The 11388-nt window shown below is 40.7% G+C and overlaps 1 long non-coding RNA gene across 1 annotated transcript; it reads right to left on the bottom strand.

Annotated features, from left to right (window-relative positions):
* Positions 1–1134: 1134 nt before the first annotated feature.
* On the bottom strand, positions 1135–3646 carry LOC116421535. Its single transcript, XR_004231935.1, has 2 exons — positions 3324–3646; positions 1135–1542 (listed from the first exon to the last, which is right to left on the bottom strand). It is a non-coding gene; the product is annotated as an uncharacterized LOC116421535 (long non-coding RNA).
* Between the last annotated feature and the right edge of the window lie 7742 nt (positions 3647–11388).

The following is an 11388-nucleotide window of genomic DNA, read 5'->3' as shown; positions in this document are numbered from 1 at the left end:
AGAAGTACCAATAGAAGAGATCCATACCTGACTGGTGATGAGATCATGCTTGTTCTTTTTAAGACCCAAAGCCACCTCTTTCCCTGATTTTTTTCTTAAATATATGTTAAATACAATATATGTATACACATTTATACAGTTATCTTGCTACACGAGAAAAATCGGATTTAGAAAGAAGGTAAAAATAATCTGGGAAGAAAAACAAAAATGCAAGCAAACAATAAGAGAAAGAGTGCAAATGCTATGTTGTAGTCCACACTCATTTCCCAGAGTTCTTTCGCTGGGTGTAGCTGGCTCTGTTTATTACCGATCAATTGGAACTGATTTGGTTCATCTCATTGCTGCAGAGGGCCACATCCATCAGAATTGATCATCATATAGTATTATTGTTGAAGTGTAGAATGATCTCCTGGTTCTGCTCATTTCACTTAGCACCTGATTTTCTTTTTCTTATTCTCTAAAGGGAAACCAAAACATTCATATATTTATTGTTCTCTTAGAGCCAATAACAACAACTCATCATCCCAGAATTTAGCACTATGATGATGTCACAGTCAGTCAGTCAGTGGACCAGCATTTATTAAGCATCTACCATATGTCAGGGGCACCTAGTTAGTGCACTGGATAAAATGCCAGGGCTGACGTCAGGAAGATTCACCTCCCTGAGTTCAAATTTAACATTAAACACTTCCTACCTGTGTGACTCTAAGCAAGTTACTTCACTCTGTTTCAGCTTCCTTATCTGTAAAATAGCTGGAGAAGGAAAAAGCAAACCACTCTAGTATCTTTGCCAAGAAAACCCCAAAGGGTAACAAAGAGTCAGATATTACTGGAAAATTTCTGAATAACACCAAAAAGAATAGAAAAGAAAAATAACTGAACAACAATAAATAGCACAGTGTTTGACACATGGTAAGCCCCGTATTATTGTAATAGTTATTATTGTCATTATTACATCATCTTTTCTCAGTGCTAGCCCTTTAGATCTCATCAAAATTGAAGCCACTTTTCTCCATGAGTGCATCCAGTCTACATGGCACCCTCTCTGTAACCAAAGATACGTCTGTCCTTCCAACAGTCTTTCAGTGCTGATATTTTTGTACCCTGTCTTCATGATTACTATTTGAAAGTGCCATTACCTCTTTAGATACATGGTTTTTGTCCATATTTCTATCTCTTGCTGGATTCTCTGTCATTTCCAGGTCTTGATTCCGAGTTCATAGTGAAACTGCATTCATTGTTTCCATGGATCAAACATGAGATGTTCCAGACTTGGTGAATGTTGAGCCTTCCTGATAGCAATCCCTTTTGCAGCTTCCTGCTTGCTTGTCTCGTACAATAAGCTTATCAACCAGTAGAAATGTGTTTTCTGTAAGACCACATGCATGGTTGGGCCATAGCTCTTGACTTGCAGAAGCCTGACCATATCCTCATCGTCAGATGCCTGTTCTCAGGAACAGAACCATAACCCCCTTGAGAAGGTGCTGTGGGAACCTGGATCACTCCTGAGGCAGATTTACTGCAGACTGGCAGGCCTCTTACCTAGACAAGAGAAGTATATTGATAGAAAGCTCCAGAGGAGAAGGAAATGGACTGGTACAGGCCCAGATAGGGCAGATAGCCTGATATCATGTAACAAAAAGTCTGGAAGCCCAGAGAGATCATTTGGCAATAATGAGATTACCCAGGAAGCATAGGCCTTATTCATCCATTTTACTACTCAGCCTGAAAGAAAGGGGAAAAAAAGTCAGATGGGTTCATAATTTGAAGAGGTGGCTGGCTACCCAGAGTGGGAAAGGTCCCAGAATGAGAGACAGCGTGAGCAAGAGACAGAACCAGAATAGCAGATAGAGGACATCTATAAAGCCATCTACAATCTGGCTTTCCTCACTTATCTTTAGTCTTAACTATGTGCCAGTCAAGCTTTAACTGAAAAAAAAAAATAACACAATGTGCATTTTAAGCTTTTTCTGCTTTATTAATAATACATTTTCTTCATCACATTTTTTTAAATAGGTATAGATGTCAAATGTTATGGAATATTACTGTTCTGTAAGAAATGACCAGCAGGATGAATACAGAAAGGCCTGGAGAGACTTACACGAACTGATGCTGAGTGAAATGAGCAGGACCAGGAGATCATTATATACTTCAACAACAATATTATATGATGATCAATTCTGATGGACCAGGCCATGCTCAGCAACGAGATCAACCAAATCAGTTCCAATGGAGCAGTAATGAACTGAACTAGCTATACCCAGAAAAAGAACTCTGGGAGATGACTAAAAACCATTACATTGAATTCCCAGTCCCTATATTTATGCCCACCTGCATTTTTGATTTCCTTCACAGGCTAATTGTATAATATTTCAGAGTCGGATTCTTCTTGTACAGCAAATTAGCTGTTTGGACATGTGTAATTATCTTATATTTAATTTATACTTTAACATATTTAACATGTATTGCTATGGGGGGAAGGGGGATGAGAAGGAGGGAAAAAGTTGGAACAAAAGGCCTGGCAATTGTCAATGCTGTAAAATTACCCATGCATAGAACTTGCAAATAAAAAGCTATTAGAAAAAAAACAAAAACAAAGAGGAGGCATCCTGTGTCATGTCAAGCTATATCACGCCACAAGGTATCACGGCACATGACAGAATGTCACGACCTACCGCGATAGGGCACGACGCGTGCGTGGCTTGTGTGGGGCAAGGCACGTGGCGACAACGCGCACGTGACAAGCGCCCATGACGTGGCAGTGTGACACTGAGTCTGACACCGCGGACGGAAGCCCAGACCGCGCCACGCCACGTCACGGCGCACGGCGACATCGCACCGCGTGGAGATGACACGGCGCGACGTGTGACGCGTACTTGGCAAGTGCATGACGTAACTTGAAGTTACTTATTCTTGGACCAGCGGCCACGTCTAAATCCTTGTTGCTGCTGCCACCCTGTGGTCAGGATGTGGAATCACACCCTTCAAAACAGTACCCGCGGAAATGGTTTGCATGACTTCATAAACACAATGGCTAAGCGAGAGGGGGAAAGAGAAGAATTTGAAACTGAAAATTAAAAAAAAAATTAAAATGAACAAAACAAATAAAACTTTGTGCGCGTGCGAGGATAACTGGGTGGCTCGGCGGATCGAGGACTGGGCCCGCAGTCAGGAAGACTTACTGGTGGTGGGACCCTGGGCAAGTCGATGTTTGCCTCGGTTTCCCCGTCTGTAAAATGAGCTGGAGGAGGAAGCCGCAAAGCACTCCGGTCTCCGCCAAGAAAACCCCTAACGGGATTTTAAAAGAACCAGTCACGACTAACCTAGCATCCTTGTGCCGCCATCCTGTGGTCAGTGACAATATTGCAACGGAGTGAGGAGGAAAACGTTGCCTTCCACTCTCCAAATCCAGGGTGGTGGTTGTCCCTTGTACCAGGGCCCTCGGAGCTAGGGCCGGGCAGCGCTCCCCTTCTCCTCTAAGCCTCTCTTCTGAGGAAGGGAGAGCTGGGTTGGGAACATAATTAGAATCGGCTTCAGAGGTCTCACAGCTCGACCAGTATCTGAACTGTGACTTCTCTCTGGGGTTCCGAAAAGCCCAGAAAAATCCAGTCTGTGACCTACCCACCACATACAGGACTGCTGCCATCTAGGGAGGGGGAGGGAGGGAAGGGGAGGGGGACGGAGGAAAGGGGGAGGGGAGGGGAGGGGGAGGGAAAAGTCGGAACAGAAGTGAGCGCAGGGGATGATGCTGTAAAAAATTACCCAGGCGTGGGTTCTGTCAATAAAAAGTTATTATAATAAAAAAGACTCGTGTCTGTAAGAGAGGGGTAATCCCGAAGAGACTGAGGGATAAGGATGCCTTGTGCCCTCAGACCTCCCGGAACACTGCGCAGCTCTAGGGATGACGGATAAGTGGCGCTGACCTGGAGTCCTGTCACCTGAAGGGGGAAAAATTGTTCACTTTGGAGAAGGGAAGACTCAAGCATTTGAAGAGCTGTGACGTAGAAGGCAGACTAGATCTGGTCTAAGAGACATTGTTAATGAGAGACGAGAGACGCAGAGACAGAGCACTAGAGGACGTTTATTCGGAGTGTCTGGAGTCTCCCTTTTTTCTCCTTAGAGGTGACCCCCTAAAAAAATAGTGGGTTCCCTCTTGTTGTCCTCAAACAAAATTGGGGCGAATTCTCATTGCGTATGTTGTGATAAGCCTTCCTTTTAGGTGTCAGGTCTAACTTTTTTTTTTTTTTATTTCAAAGATTTAATATGAACTCTTTATTCAGCTGACTACCTTAGTGTCCTCTGATTTTATATTGTTCACATTCCCCCTTCAAGGGAAAATTGCCCATCAAATTTTTCTTTTTTTCTTTTTTTTTTAATAGCCTTTTATTTACAGGATATATACATGGGTAACTTTACAGCATTAACAGTTGCCAAACCTCTTGTTCCAGTTTTTCACCTCTTTTTTTTTGCTTTTTGAAATTTTATTTTTAAAATTAATTTCTCCATTTAATATTTTTTCCAGTTACATTCTTTTTTTTTTATTTAATAGCCTTTTATTTACAGGATATATACATGGGTAACTTTACAGCATTAACAGTTGCCAAACCTCTTGTTCCAGTTTTTCACCTCTTTTTTTTTTTTTTTTTTGCTTTTTGAAATTTTATTTTTAAAATTAATTTCTCCATTTAATATTTTTTCCAGTTACATTCTTTTTTTTTTTTATTTAATAGCCTTTTATTTACAGGATATATACATGGGTAACTTTACAGCATTAACAATTGCCAAACCTCTTGTTCCAATTTTTCACCTCTTACCCCCCCACCCGCTCCCCCAGATGGCAGGATGACCAGTAGATGTTAAATATATTAAAATATAAATTAGATACACAATAAGTATACATGCAGGTCTAACTTTCAAATTTAACGACTAGTTTCTGGTTCCGCTTGAGAAATGATAAGCTGAGGATTTGGGGAATATAAGAGGAGATTAGTGAGAGTCAAAAGGTCTCCAGAGTATGGAGAGTTTCTCACTTTCTCCTCCTTATCTGCCGTCAGAACTGAGCTTGAGTCCATCATCACTTTACTTAGGGTCATTCACTGCAGTAATTGTATGAAAGCTTCAGGCCTCCCTATTGGAAGTGGAGCTGAGGATAGCTGGAGGGAGGAATTTTCCCTTACAATTTTTAATGAGAGACACAGAAATAGAGGACATTTATCTGGAGATGATAAATATTGAGCGTCTGGAACCTCCCTTTTTGATCCTTAGAGGTGACTGACTTTTCTTCCTCAGGATTCCCAGAGGTTGTTAGGGATGCCTCTTTCCCTCAGTTTCTGTCTGAAAAGGGAGATATTTAAACCTCAAGTTTCTACTCCTTTTGAGCTATTTCTGATCGTTTTTTATGACAGGCTTTCCCTAGATAGATCTCATTTTTAGGTGCATTTTTGCTTTTAACTTAGTCCAAAGGAAGTACAAATTAGGGAGAAGAGGAAAGGGCAGGAAGGAGAGATGGATTATGGTTACATTCAATTACGGAAGTCAGGAGATCTAACTTTGGCCTAGTAGTCAGACATTATCCTGAGCCATGAGGTTGATGAGCTATATGTCTGAGGCAGGATTTAATCATCAACATGCACTTATTAAGTACCTAATATGGGCTAATCTCTGGAGGTACAAAAAAAAAAAAAGATACAAGGCAATCCCTATCCTCAAGAAATTCAGACTCTAATAGTACAAATAAAATGAAAACATCTTTGAACACACAAGATATATACAGGATAAACTGTATAGGTAATCTCAGAGGGAATGCTCTAGTATTATGATTATGATTTCACTAATAATTTTGATAAAATTCCTCAAAACTTAAGCTTTTCTTCCTTCCTTTCTTCCTAATTTTCTTTCTCCTTCCCTTCCTCCCTCTTCCCCTTTCTTCCTCCCTTTCTTTCTCTTCTTTCTTTTTCCTTCTTCCTTCATTCCTTTCTTTCTTTCTCTTTTTTCTTTCTTTTCCTTCCTTCCTTCCTCCCTCCCTCCCTCCTTCCTTCCTTCCTTCCTTCCTTCCTTCCTTCCTTCCTTCCTTCCTTCCTTCCTTCCTTCCTTCCTTCCTTTCTCCCTTGCTTCAAAAAGATACCACCTTTCACTCAACTTTCATCTGTGGCTCCAGATATCTGTAGCAGGTTCAGCAGCTTCACCCCAGTTAAATCATTTCTCTCCCACAAAATCTGGTTAAAGGTAATGAACAGGCATTTAGAGCTTGGTCACATCCGTGACATTTAAAGAGTGAGGCAGTTGTACAAAGTTGTCAATCTCACTCTCTTTCCTGTAACTGGTGATGGCCCAGGATGCAGTGGATGACCTGGACATCTTTGAGCTCTAAGCCCTCCACAGCATCAGCTGTCTTTATGCTAATTGGAACAAATTGTTCTCATCAGCTTATTCTGCCAATGAAAGTCTTCAATTGCTTGGGGAAGACATCCCCCTAACTCACTGGTGGATTTGAAGCTTGTTGTTTATTGTCAACTTAACTTGGTTTAGTGGGAGCCGAGATGGTTCATCCCTGGTGTGGTTATTGAGCATGCTACAGATATTTGGAGTCACAGGTGAGAGATGGGTGAAAGGTGGACACCAAAGGTGGATTGTTGTGCCACAGTTCTGTTTTAATGTCCTGACCCAGTTTCCCTAATTGTCCTATTTAGTTACTCTGCCTCAGGTTATGCCCTCTTAATGTTTGATAGAATAAAGGTCTTACATTTAAGACCTTAGGCTATACTTATTCCCTCTTAATGTTTAATGAGATAAAGATCTTTATCCATTTTAGACATAATTAAAATATCAGGAGCCTCTCTAGTACCTCCCATTATGTCATCCTAAGTGCCTCCCCCCATTAGGTCATCCCTATCCAGGTACCTCCCTCATAATGTCATTATTCTTGCTATCCTATAAAAGAATCTTGTGTCTGACATTCAGGGCTGGATTCTTTGAGACAATAGTCTCATTCAGCTCTGGGACCAAACCATGGATCCATTTGGTCCGAGTAAATCTCTCCCTTTTAAATAAATTATTAAATTGTTCTCTAATCGCTATCTTGTTCAGTTTTTCCAGCATTACAGGATGAGCTTGGAAAGGACTTGTAAAGTCCCCATGATGAGGTTCATTCAGCTATCCTCGATTCCCAGTCAAGGAGCCAAAAATGACGAGGTTTAGTTTAGGGCAGGGAGTTGTGGGAACCTCCTTCTGGTCGGCGCAGGTCATTCGTAAATGAATTTATGAACCTGAAAAGTTAAACTGGCAAAAGAAGTTTATTGGCACTGGGAAGTCAGCTTTTGCTTGGAGGCTGACTTCCTTAGTGGCAGGGTACTGACAGAGAAGTAAAGATCTAGCAGAGAAATCCTGACAGAGAGGTAGATAGGGTCCTGTTAGGGAAACAGGTGAGAGAGGTAAAGAGGGAGTAACGCTGGAAAGAGAATGTCTTTTCAGCAGGCAGAGGGTCGTAGCTATGCCAAGGGGAGAGAGAGGTTCCCTGGTATGATTAGGCCCTCTGCAAGGGATTGGGCTAGAGGAAGCTTGGTTTATGGGCAGCTCTTATTGGGGGCTAGGGAGCAGAATAGAGAATCTTGGAATTGATATGATAAAGAAGGGCAAGGAGGAATATGCAATAGGAGGACCAGGAAGTCTGTTAACTTCATCATCAACAAGTCAGGATAGGAAATAAAAGATCTTTCCTGAATCTATAAACAAAGATCCGCCCAGACACTACCCTGATCACCCATTTCTTACAAGAATTGTAAATAAACCAACTTCTTACACTCCTGAGTCCTTTGTAATATATTTCTAACAACTCTCATCACCTCATACTGTAATGCCGGAGAAACTGAGGCAGGAGAGAGATTAGAGAGTTTTCAATATTTTACTAATTGGAGAGTATAATTGACTGGACAGGACTCTCGTCTCAAATTATCCAGTCAGATAAAGATATACTGGGACCAAGGAAACCATGTTGGTCCCAGGGCTGTCATCTCAAAGAATCCAGCAATGAATAGGAGCTGCCCAATTCCTTAAGTACCCTTCTAGAGACAAAGAACCAAGAGGATGGGGGGGAGACCATAAATCCCAAAAGCCCAGAGACAGGATGTCTGAATACCCAGAGATAAAGATGTCAGTGAGGTCTTGAGGGATATTGTAAATTCTTGAGGACAGGAGGTCTGCTCTTCTTGTTTATCTTGCTATCAATTTATAACCTTAGAGTAAACGGTTCCCAATCTTAATGGACCAGAGTGGGTTTTTACGACTAAGGGGATTTGACAGAACAGTTAAGGAAACTGAGACAAAGGAAACTAGTTCAGGGAAACCGAGTCAGAACAGTTAAAGAGAACTATGGCATAACAATACCAGGACTACTGCCATAGCCTGCTGGTGGGTTGGACTACCTCAAATTTCTCCTCATCTTAATATACTCAATCACTAGTAAATCTCCTAAAAGGTCATCCCTTCTCTCAGTAAACTCTAGGGAGTTCCTATAAAATACAAAATTCTCTGTTTGGCATTCAGAGTCCTTTGTAACTTAGCTTCTTTATATCTTTCCTATCATCTTATTCCTCACAATGTCCTCTTTAACTCAATGTCATTAGCCTCCTGACTCCAGGAACAGCATGCTCCATCTCTTAGCTTCAGGCAAATTTTTTTGGCTCTCTTTCATTGCTGGCAAGTTCTCCTTCCTTCTTTGTGCTTACTGCCTCTCTAGCTTCTTTTAAGTCTCCCCTAAAACCCCACCTTCCATAAAGAAACCTTTTCCAATCTTTTTTTTAACTTCTGTTAATGATTTCCTATTTTTCAATACAAATATATATATATATATATATATATATTTATATATTCAGACATACATATATAACATACATATTGTAATGCTGGAGAAACTGAGGCAGGGATAGAGATTAGAGAACAATTTGATTATTAATTTATTGGAGAGTAAATCAATTGACTGGATTGGACTCTCGTCTCAAAGTATCCAGGATATTATAGGATAGCAAGAACAATGACATAATGGAGGAGGGGGGACCTGGATGGGGATGATCTAATGGGGGGAGGCACCTAGGATGACATAATGGAAAGAGGTACTGGAGTGGTTACTGATATTCTAACGATGTCTAAAATGGTTAGACCTTTATCCTGTCAAACAATAAGGAGTGATTACAGCTTAAAGATATAAAACCTTTATCTCATCGACATTAAGAGGAAATGGTTATAATCTGAGGCAGAGTAACTGAATAGGACAATTAGGGAAACTGGGTCAAGACATTAAAAGGGAACTGTGGCACAACAATATAACACATTACATATATACATATCTAAAATTTTGTTTGTTTTTTTCCCCATTAAATTATGAGCTCCTTGAGAGCAGGAATTGTTTTGCCTTTTTCACACCCCCAACAGCTTGTTTACAGTGCCTGTCACATAGTAGAAACTTAACAAATGTTTATTACTTGATTAAAATAGAGGTAAAGTGACTTACCAAAAGTCACACAAATTGTCTTGAATCAGATTTCAACTTAGGTCTTCCTGATTCCAGGAGCAGCACTTACAGCCTACCAGTTATCTCATAATTAGATAGATAGAGAGACGCTATTATTATCTAGGAGATGAAACGGTAATGTGAAAAACTACATTAGTATTTATTAGTAATTTACTAGTAACATTCAATACTAGCAGCAGATAAGGAGCTATCCAGCTCCTCCCAGAACTAGAGAAAAGGGGAGAAGAGAGGACTTTGAACAGAGAGAATTCTTCTGGCCAGGGTGATCCAAGGGGGAAGGAAAAGTAGAGGGAGGTGGGGGGGGAGGAGGGGCGGAGAACCAGAGAAAAAAGGTTCCTCCCTCCAGTTCCCAAAAGGCAGACCAGATTCCCTCCAACTCTAATTCTCTCCTCCCCTCTCCTCTGTCTTTTCCCTTTCTGCTACTAGTCACCTCTCCCCAGAAAGAGGAAAGGGTGGGGTTGCCCTGAACTCTAAACTCTGGAGATAAGCTTGGACCTTAAAGGAACAGTGTCACCCATTGTCTATACTACACAATCTACAGTGAGAAGGATTTGGTTCATTTGCCATCTAGGCAGTAGAGTTTAGAAAGGTCATTTTAATTTGATTAGGATTAGGGCTGGGATAGGACTACAAACAAATAAATCCAGCTCACAGAAGGAAAATCTTAATTATTAGTAAATATTTACTTATGATCACAGACCAGAAAGATCCTTTCTTCTCATCTCCTCTTCCTTTCCTTCTCTTCTCTGCTTCCTTCTCCTCTCCTCTTCTCTCCCCCACCTTACCCTAGTTAATCTCCAAGACTGGATGGCATCAAAATCAATCCTGATTGAGGTTGGATGATTCTGTCCCCTGTCAAGGAAGATGTGTGAATCAAATTAAATTTATGACCCACTGTTTCCAGCAATCTACTGGTTCAGCCTGGCCCAGCCCAGAGGTCAAAGCCTAGACCAGAGACACCATGATTCCATAGTATAGTGATTCTTCTACACTAAACTTTGTGGAAAACAAACTTCCCAACACCCATACTGTGCCCTAAGGACTTTGATGAGACTCTGTAAAAGAGTGGGAGGTGGGGAGGGAGAAGGAGAGGGAGAGGGAAAGGAAGAGAAGGGAAAGAGAATATTTTTTTCTTTTTTAAAAAAATTATTTTAGCTTTTTATTTACAAGATATATGCATGGGTAATTTTTTAGCATTGACAATTGCAAAGCTTTTGTTCCAATTTTTCCCCTCCTTCCCCCATACCCTCCCCCAGATGGCAGGTAGATCAATACATGTTAAATATGTTAAAGTATATGTTAAATACAATATATGTATACATGTCTATACAGTTATTTTGCTGCACAAGAAGAGTCGGACTTTGAAATAGCGTACAATTAACCTGTGAAGGAAATAAAAAATGCAGGCAGACAAAAATGGAGGGATTAGGAATTCTATGTAGTGGTTCACACTCATTTCCCAGAGTTGAAAGAGAATATTTTTGTCAAGGAAATCCCAATGGGGATCATAAAGAATCAGATACAACTGAATATCAACAACTCAACTGATATTATGGTTCCCAGGAAGATCCAAGAAGTGGGTAATTTATTGGTGCTGGGGTTGTTATGCCATAGTTCTCTTTAACTGTTCTGACTTGGTTTCCCTGAACTAGTTTCCTTTGTTTCAGTTTCCTTAACTGTTCTGTCAAATCCCCTTAGTCGTAACAACCCACTTTGGTCCATTAAGATTGGGAACCATTTACTCTAAGGTTATAAACTGCTAGCAAGATAAACAAGAAGAGCAGACTGCCTGACCCTTCCCTGTTCTCAAGAATTTACAATATCCCTCTAAAATATTCCAAGATACCTTACTGACATCTTTA

Source organism: Sarcophilus harrisii, chromosome 2, assembly GCF_902635505.1.
Source record: "Sarcophilus harrisii chromosome 2, mSarHar1.11, whole genome shotgun sequence".
NCBI lineage: Eukaryota > Metazoa > Chordata > Mammalia > Dasyuromorphia > Dasyuridae > Sarcophilus > Sarcophilus harrisii.
Note: the sequence above shows the minus strand (reverse complement) of the source record. Positions and strands in the feature narration are given on the sequence as shown.